Source organism: Callospermophilus lateralis, chromosome 9 (genome assembly GCF_048772815.1).
Source record: "Callospermophilus lateralis isolate mCalLat2 chromosome 9, mCalLat2.hap1, whole genome shotgun sequence".
NCBI classification, from domain to species: domain Eukaryota; kingdom Metazoa; phylum Chordata; class Mammalia; order Rodentia; family Sciuridae; genus Callospermophilus; species Callospermophilus lateralis.
In genome coordinates, this window is record NC_135313.1 from 104,859,458 (window position 1) to 104,869,640 (window position 10,183).

The 10,183-nt window shown below is 35.3% G+C and overlaps 1 non-coding gene across 1 annotated transcript; it reads left to right on the top strand.

Moving 5' to 3' along the window:
* Positions 1 to 2,218: 2,218 nt before the first annotated feature.
* LOC143407656 (U5 spliceosomal RNA) lies at positions 2,219 to 2,334 on the top strand. The gene has a single exon (XR_013092398.1). It is a non-coding gene; the product is annotated as a U5 spliceosomal RNA (small nuclear RNA).
* Positions 2,335 to 10,183: the final 7,849 nt, after the last annotated feature.

The window sequence follows — 10,183 nt, forward strand, 5'->3', positions numbered from 1 at the left end:
AAAATCACCTGGAAACAATCCCAATATTATCAGTTGATGAGTAGATAAATGTGGCATACATATACAGTGGATTATTTGGCCAGAAAAATAGAGTATGGAACACATGCAGCAATATAGATGAACTTTGGAAATACAATAAATGAATGAATCCAGACATAAAAGTTTATATACTATATTTAAAATATAAAATAATAAATACTAATATAAAATGTCTTGAAAATAGAGACAACAAGTAGCTTGGTGGTTGCCAAGGATTACGTGGGAAAGAAGAGGGGAGTGAATGCTGGATACAGGGCATTAAATGTTCTTGAAACAGTGATTATTAAAAATTGATGATTGCTAAATTATTTAACTTTGAAATCTATATTCAGAAACATATATAAAACATAGGGTAAGTGTTCAATAAATGGTTTATCATGAGGAAATAAAATAAGAGAAAAAAATTTAAAATAGATGCATAACTGTTTCAAATAACTTAACATATCTATTTATGCAAAAAATTTTTACATAAGTTCTAAATATTTTACTATTGATTAGAATTAACATTTTTTGCATAACCATGTTAATAATGCATCAACTATACTTTCCAATGAGAAAAGTAGAATGAGTATATGTTAACTTTTTAAAATTTGTATACTAAAACTTAAATACTTGTTAAATATTTTCCCATATTCTCTGTAATTAATATTTTTTCCAATTTTTTACATTGTTTTTTTCAAGGTTATTTTACAAGGTGATTATTTTGGTAGCTCATCTAAACGTCTAACAAAAACATTAATTTGCTTTTAATAGAAAGTACTATTTTTATGATCCTATTTAATCAGCTCATTCCCTCCTTATGAAATGATTAATTAAATTGCAAGTTTCAACAGGCATAAAAAAAGAGCATTTCAAATAGAGGGGAGAGAAACACAAGGACGCTAATCATTTTTATTTTACTCAAATACGTTGACTCTGTGAACTGGTTAAAGGAAGTCAGAGAAAATTCTTCCATATACATGCCACTTACTAAATTAGCATTGGTAATGCCAGGTGCTTAGTACATCAAAGATGACTAATACAGAGTCCCGAGGGTGACTTGGGTTTCTACTCTAAAATTAGCCTCAATGTTTTTGAATTTGGCTTTGTGCTTACAAGGTGTATAATTTTTCACAAATTACTTCACTTTTTGTACCTTTGTTTTCTCTTCTATAAAATTGTATAATTTTTGCTTTTAATCAACCTAAAGATCTTTGACCTAGAACAGTACAATATTGTCCATGGAGGATGTGGGTAATCTAATAACTCTCAGGAGTCAGGCCTTTTCAATTATATGGAAGAAAAGAGATTAAGTGTGAAATTCCAACCAAAAGAAATTAATTATTTTGGCAGACATAAAAGAGAAAAAAAATATGTGTTCTAAGTTTAATTAACCAATGTAGTTCAAGTACATCAGATTTAGTTTTCCCAGAGGATTTTAGTTCAAAAAACATCTGGACTCAGAAGTCCTTGGATATACTGGGTAGTAGATTCTACACTTGGAAAATATATCATTTGTGGTTAATCTAAGAATTCCCTGACAATAAGAGCCTGAAATGGGTAAGAATAAATTCTTTGTATAAAAGTATAGATTTTTTGTGCTTCAGCAAAAACCAGTTGGGAGTGACAGTCTCCTAATTGACAGCTCCTCTGCTCCCCAAGCCAAAGAGACATTTGTATTATACCAAGATTTTTTGTTGTTGTTGTTTACAGATATATAAGAGTTTTCCAAGGAATGAAAATTTCTGTGCAAATCCCTTAAGCGCATTTCAAATCCAAATACCAGTTCTGCTCACCCTTATGTTTTGCATTTCCTAAGAACTCTGGTGGATTCATTCTACAGTCATAAAATGAGCCATTTCTATGTGGTCACTTCAGAGCCAAGTGTCTAAGAGGCAGGTATAGAAGATGGTCTTTCCTTGTGTGAGTCAAAGAGAGTGAAAAATATAGAAACTGTTATGAAAAATGTCAAGATATAAAAAGGCACGAGTGCCTTGGAGCAGAGAACAGCATCCATCTCCCTTCATGTAGAGGTGGAAGAATGAAAACTGTTTCGGGGAGGGAAAATTCATGAATGGGTCTTTTTGTTTAAGATAAGATCTATGACTGCACATGCAGCAGCATGTGCAGTCATAGAGGGGTGATAGGACATTGCACAGAGTATTTGGGGATTCAGACAAAGAAATAAAAATGGGCTGGAATACTCTGGTTTCTCTTCAGATCGTATAAATCTTTCGCCTTTTACTAAAGATTTCTGTGGAGAGGAATAATTCTGAGTCTTAACCCAATTTTTTGAGACCTTGCATTTGCAGGGCTAATCAAGGTGTGCAAAGATTAAAAAAAAAAAAAAAAAAAAAAATTGGTCTGGAGTTGAAGGCAGAAATGAGGTCTAAAAGTGATCCATGGAGTATGCTAAAGAATTGAGACTTTTGTTTTAGCAGCATTAAAGATATAACAAAGACTATAAAATAAATGTTCAAGTATCATGTACACCATGTATTTTTCATATTAAAATATGATAAAAATAGCTACCATTTGGAAGGCTAAGGAAGGAGTATATTGCAAGTTCAAGGCTGTCTCAGCGTTTAGCAAGGACCTACTCAAATTAGGGAGACAGTGTCTCAAAATAAAAAATACAAAGGTTGGAGATGTAGCTTAATGGTAAACACCCCTGTGTTAAATCCCCAGTACCAACAAACAAAGATAAAACAAAACTACCATATATTGAGCATGAATATCATTCCCTGTATGAAAACAGGACCTAGGAAAAAGAAATTGAGCAAGGAGGTTCAAGAAATGCTCATCCAACTTTTCTGGATTAAATAGACAGTACTTTTTGGAATCAGAATTGAAATCTATATCTGATTTCATGTCTTCACTGTGTTATCCACTTCCCAAATCAGAATTCAGGCTTAGTAGTTAAATTCTACTGTCTCTTTACTATGTTATTCTTGAATGTTCAACTGGCAGAGGGCTTTGGCCTGAGATAGAACTCAAGGCCATTACCTATCATCACTAAATGACTGAGGGTATATGCCCTGTATTATATGTCCATCATACTTCTAAAAAGTGTTTGTACACCTCTGCTATATAACTTCTTCATTTCTCATTAAAGTATATGTTCTTTAATGACAAGAAATATAACTTTCTCTGTATAATAATAAAGATCTAAAATATTTACGCTGTATTAGGCCATATACACAATATACTAGGCACATCACATTTTTAAATACTTAATCCTCAATTCAACTCAAAGAATTATCAAATTTTAAAAGGGTAGAAGTTAAGGTTTCAGGTAGTTTTGAATTGTCTATGGTCACTCATCAAGGAAGTGCTGGTTTCAGGATTTGATTGCAGGCTGTATGTATCTGTATCTCCACTGTAGTATTGTGTGGGGTTTTTTTTTCACTATGCTTGAACAGATGGTAAGCTCTCAAAATTATTTATAAACAAATAAACGTCCATCATATTTTGAAAATGAACAACTCCAACAAAGTTGCTATATGATTTCTGTAACATCTAAACACCCAAAATGATTTAAAATTAAACTGGTAGAAATAAGATCAATGTATTAAAAAATATCATAGAGTCTAAGCCTATATTTTGCCAAAAGTCAGTAAATTCGCCTGGTGTGGTGGTACACACCTATAATCCCAGAGGCTCAGGAAGCTGAGGCAGGAGGATCACAAGTTCAAAGCCATTCCCAGAAAAAGAAAGGCACTAAGCAACTCAGTGAGACCCTGTCTCTAAATAAAATACAAAAATAGGTTTGTGGATGTGGCTCAATGGTCAAGTGCCCCTGAGTTCAATCCTCAGTACCTCCCCCCAAAATTCGTAGCAAATTAATGTTCTATTACCTACTTTTTGTTTTATCATCCTAGTTATACGGTATGCTAATACTCATCCTGAAAATGGCAGTCTGGTTATTTATAATATTGTTAAGGATTTGGTTATCTATGCATACATGTGTTAGGAACATTTGACACTCTGCTATAGATTCAAGAGCCTTCCTTTCACTACCACTTTCTCTGAAAACCTTTCTCTTAGTATTCTTGTTTTTGTTTTGTAAGTTACCCATCTCCTCATCTCATCTGTTTCTGGAACTCTGGCCTCCTCAATTGAGCATCTACATTGTAGATTAGCACAGCATCTTTCTCATACCATCAAGTGCTTCCTTTCAGTTGCTAATATGTTCTCCACACGTGTGGGGATTTGCAAACCAGTCTGATCTTAAGTGCCTGGGACCAATAAGTGGGGGTCAGTCTTGCCTTCCTTTGCAAAACAGAAGGGCTATGTTTGTAAAACTTCCTTTTATATGATGTCTTCCCAGTTTGCTCACTCACTCTATCAATATGCTATGAGAATTACTTCCTAGAAGATTTAAGGCACAGAATCCAAGCATAGGACTTAAGGTACAAATTTGCTGCATAGTAAGAACTCTCACAGATTTGTACTGACCAAAAGAGTTATCTATCTTTTTCTGTTTCTATAAAGTGAACCAAGCAATTCCAGTTTTAACTACCCACAGGCACTATTTGGCTCAATTGATATATATATAAGGACAAACTGAAAGCTTCTTTAGGAACAAAATTTAAAAAAAAAAAAAAAAAAAGAATAGCAAGTACACAATAGTTGGAACATACTTGAAGCAGGCTTGTGTTCCTTTACTAACAAAATAAATGTTTGTGTATATTATGTGATGGACACTGGGTTCTTTATAAATCAGATGTAGAATTATATAAAATAAGTAGAATTTTAAGAGAGTGAATGTGATTCTCCCATATTGTCAAATTTTAACTAGTGATTTTTCTTTTCTCATAGAGATTTCAAACCAAATATATTTGTTATGTGTCTCACTATTGATTAAAATTCAGCTTAACCTAAATAGGAACACAGAAAACTGAAAGCACTTATTCATTTTTCTTCTAATTGATAGAGAAGATTGTAACTTTATACTAGCATGTGTATACTTACAACTTTTTAGTGTAGCATAATTTACCTTTTCCTTTTTATTAAATGTACATCATTATTTAAAATGGAGTTATTATCAAGCAAAGAGTAAGGGTTCTAATAGCTGAAGTTCAGGTTTTACAGCCCAGAGCTTAGTGGCTCAATGCTTGGTAAATAAGCACCTCTCTGAGCCTTTTAAATAGTATTTGAGCTGAGTTAAGTTTATGAGTTAGCTATAAAATTATAATTTGGTTCTGAAGAGGAAACCTCATTTAGTGGCACTCAACAAACTAATATAGTGACCCTAAATCCCAACCTGACTGTTCAGTTATTACAACCCACCACTATGAAGGCTATTAACAGGCCTAATTAAGGCATCAATCACTTATCAGAACCTCAATAACCTTACAATAACTCTTTTTTATAGCATTTTTAGCAATTTGTTCTAATGCACGGGTGCCATATACAAATGAATTGGATATTAGGGACCCTGATAACACTAAGCCATTTGGCATGTATTCCCAGCCCTTACACATTCATAGGCTCACAGGGAGACAGAACTGAGAACATTCCAGAAGGCCTGAGTAGACTGAGCTGGTCTCTACTTAAAATAACCCAATATGCTGTCAGAATTTTAGGTACCTGTATGCAAACATAAAAGTAAAGGCTACTGGGCATTTTCAGGTTTATAAGATTATTTTTGTTCAGGCTGCACTATTGAGAACGGCAATTTATTTTTTGGAACAAATCATGTATACAGTTTTCCCACACACTTTGCACTGTGTGGGAAAACTTTCTAAAGAGCACATTAACACTTTGACTTATTTTGTTTTTAATGTACTCTACTCAACTTTCTTAACTAAATATCTCTCTAGAGAATCAAGTACACTTTAGTAAGACAGGTTTAAGGGCAGGATGTTATTTGGCAAATCTCAGTGAGATCAGATACTTAAGTTTATCTTTTTTTTATTGGTTGTTCAAAACATTACAAAGCTCTTGACATATCATATTTCATATATTTGATTCAAGTGGGTTATGAACTCCCATTTTTACCCCGTATACAGATTGCAGAATCACATTGGTTACACATCCACGTTTTTACATATTAATGTAGCTTTTAATATTTTCTGACCGATTTGCAAGTTGGGAAATTCCATCAACCATATTCTCCAGCACAATCATCCTACTTCCTGTGCATCTTGTAGGTCAGCAGAGTATTGCAGAGGCGGGGAGGAAAGAAGTTTGGGAATTAATGACTGCTCTGGAATAGTACCAATTTTAACGTCTCCAGAGAAAAATATTACTAAGATAAAAGAATACTAATGTTTCTCTTTGCTGCTATAACCAAAATTAAAATATAAAAATTCCCCCAAATATAAAGGCTCAAACATGACCGTTCATTTCTTGAATGTTCAATCCAAAATGTTTGCTTTTGATTTATGGGTAGCTTTGTTCCAGTCAATATCCAAGGGATGCAGTTTTCTTCTACCCCATGGCTTCATCATCTTTGGAAACATTACTTCTAAAGCTCTCTTAAAGTTCTACTTATTTTATTTTATATAATTCTCATTTATATCAAGTGAGTGCAAAGGTAATATATGTGTTGGGCACATATAACCACAAAGGAGTTTGCCAAATGTGCTAATGAATGCTTACCAGTCTCTGCCACCCTGGCATTTTCCTGAGCCCTAGTCCTGACTTTGTCTCACTCTCCAGCATACAATACATGTCAGAATTAGACAGAAAGGGATGTAGAAGTAGAGAAGCTGCTTTGTTGTTGTGCAGCTTCAATAAATATCGAAATTCAAAATATCATGGGGATTATTGTTAAGTTCTTTAATTTACTTCTCAGTTGGGGGACTTAGCTGAAATACAGACTTGACCGTGCACTCTAACTGCAATAGTCTTTAAAAATTAAACAATTATCTGCAAAATGAGATGCCTCAAATACCACAGGAAATAACAAAATTGATTTTCCACTAAGTTCTTTTAAAATACTTTGAGTTGATTGCCACCTCTGGTTTTCACATTTGCTTCCAGCAAAGGCACTCTTGAAAATCATCAAGGTGAGACTGGGTGTGGTAGCACATGCCCGTAATCCCAGCAGCCTGGGAGGCTGAGGCAAGAGGACCATGAGTTCAAAGCCAGCCTCAGCAAAATGAGGCACTAAGTAATTTCATGAGATCCTGTCTCTAAAGAAAATACAAAAGAAAGGGCTGGGGATGCGGCTCAGTGTTTGAGGAAAGGAAAAGAAAAGAAAAGAAAATCTTCAAGATGATGTTCAGTTCTTACAGTTGGAACAGAGATCATTCACATGCACCAAATATCTTGACTTAAGGAGCATCAGTCCTAACATACACATGATGGGCCTTCTTTGGATTAAAAATTGCATTAGAAACATAAAAATTAATTCTCTATTAAAAGAAACAATGGGAAAATTACTTTTCTTTGGTTAATTCCCTTTCTTAATATAATTGTTTTTGTTGATTCTGTTTTCCTGGAGCACTCAATCTTTATTATGGGATATTGTTGCTGTTGGGTAATATCAGATCAGTGCCTAATGTTGCATCCCTAAATGCCAGTGGAAGACATTATTGTGAAGTTGATCGTCAGCATTTAAGGATTGTCATTAATTTTAAATCAAAGCTACAAAAAGCATGGAATGTGTGCAATGATCAGCTCCATAAAAAGACATGAGGATAATCGTGCAGCTTTCTTAAAATGACTCAGTCAATTTAAAGAAAATACTGTCAGGGCATTTCTCACTTTTCCCCGTAAGGGCTGTTTCCATGCTCATAACTTAAGGTGGCTGGTCACAACTTTGTTACAGTGAGTGGGCAGACGGCAGGAGCCAGAACTCCAGCAGTATCTAGCAGCTGTCACTTTTATTTGAGAGAATGATACATTCTCTTGTGAACATTTTCTGGGCCTTTTGCAAATTGCTCACCTAAGTATTTGGAAAATCAGGACAGTATTTTCTTCAAAATAACCTGAGGGGTTGACTTCATGTGAATGGGAAGCTTGCCTTTTAGGATTGCTAAAGAAAGCCAAATTCCTCTGATTTAGTGGATTAATTCAGATTATGAAGATTTTGTGATGCTATTTCTTCCTCTGGGTTATGGAATGTTTTTTTTTTTTTTCTTTCAGCAGTTGATTGGCCTACAGTTTGGTGCAGCATACAAATTTTAAGTCAATAAATTTTACTGAATTTCATTTAAGTGACAAGAATTCACACCTCCAAGCCACACTTTCCAGCCCTGCCTTTTGAAGAAGTGGATTTATTTCTGCCATTTCTTTCTTTGTAGAAGAGAGTCTCAATTAGGAATTATATTCTCTTACAACAAAAAATAGATACCACTCCATACATATAAAAATTTTTTTCTTAAATTATGCAATTTGTTTCCCTTTCATAATAAGTAATAGTACTGAAACCATATTTTTATGGCGTTATGACCCAGGCCACTAACCTTCACATTCATTCTCACATAGTGGGTGCTTTAGTTGCAGCCATCAAAACTGAGTCTCAGATTATTAGAAATAGAAGACTAAACATAAAAGCTTAGTAAGTCTTAAAACAGGACCTATTTTAAGGAAAACTTTCTGCAAGCCCTACTTTACAGCCTCAGTAACATCACAGGTCAAAAACCTGCCCTACAGACATCAATACCTCATATGGAACTGGTAAACAACACTACAAAACATGTGTTGGATGCATTTTCAGTAATGACAAAATCTGGGTTAAGTCACTAAAGAAGCAAAGAATGAACATTAGTATGCAGCTAGAGGTCAACCCCTTTTCCAGAATAGTAGCACTAGCCTCATTACTCAAAGATTGAAATGAATTAAATCCTATTAGTTTAGACAACAGTGTTTCTGGTTTTAAAAAAAATGCAGACCACGTTCTTGAATCGTTTCACATATACTCTGACAAATGAACAAACGGACTGGGAGAACTCACTTGAGTAGTTTTAGAAAGTACTCTGCCCCAGAATCTCTTTGTACCTCCAGGCAGGGCAGGAATACCAGTTGGGGCACACTACATTCCGAGCTTTCTTTGTTTCAGAGGAAATGGGACAGAAAGCTACAGAAACACAGTGTGAGGGTTACAGATGACTAGTTAACTGGTAAAGTGGGACAATGGTCACCACTTGGTTATAGAACTCTTTGGGTTTATTCTCTGAGTCAGAATGCCTAAGGGAAGAAGAGGAATAAGATGCTTCACCAACCTCCAGAGAAAGCAGCTATTGTCTTGGCTTAAATCTTAATATCTGCACAATTTAAAGTTTCCCTCTTCTTAGTTAGTTTGCCCTTTTCCTACTTCTCTCACATGCTCCAACCTCCTGGTTCCTACTCTTCTCGATATTCATCCAAGTAGCTTTTGCACCTGCAGTATTTGGGTGGTATAATTGATCTCCCTGTGACAGACCTGCTATAATTATTGACTTGTTTTTTCCTCCATTAGATGATTGGATCCTTGAGAACAAACACCATGACCTGACTCTTTTTGAATCTCCAGGAACTAGCCAAAACTCGGGGCATGTAGCTGTCACTTAATGGTAGATTTATTACTACTTAATACAGGAATAGAAACTAGTAGCACTGAATTATGAATGACCAAATCCAGTCACCAGCAGCTTGCCAACTCAGAAGTCAAAATCTTTACTCACAGTGGTAGTTTCTAAAGCATGTGTTAGGAAAAGCTACTATGGCAGTGAATTTTAAACAGAGGTGTGTGATCAGATCACTATGTACAGTCCTGCACTCAACCCTCAATAGTCAAAGGTGTGGGGTGATAATGAGGATTCTAAATTTTTATGAGGTCTCCCCACGGATTTTGCTCCCCAAACTGGACTGAGAGGGTGAGAAGATGAGCTATGGTCCACAGGTGCTTCTACCCCATCCCCTGGGAGCAGATCCCTGTGGTCGGTTTTACCCATACAACAGTACTCAACCTCTGCTAGTGCAAACAATTGAGAGCCTTTAAATTGAAGGTGCATGGACAATACCCAGAAACAAGAAACTAAAATCTTTTTTTTTTTTTGAAGAGAGAGAGAGAAAGGGAGGGAGAGAGAGAGAGAGAGAGAATTTTTTAATATTTATTATTTTTGTTTTCGGCGGACACAACATCTTTGTATATGGTGCTGAGAATCAAATCCGGGCCGCACGCATGCCAGGCAAGCATGCTACCGCTTGAGCCACATCCCCAGCCCAAACT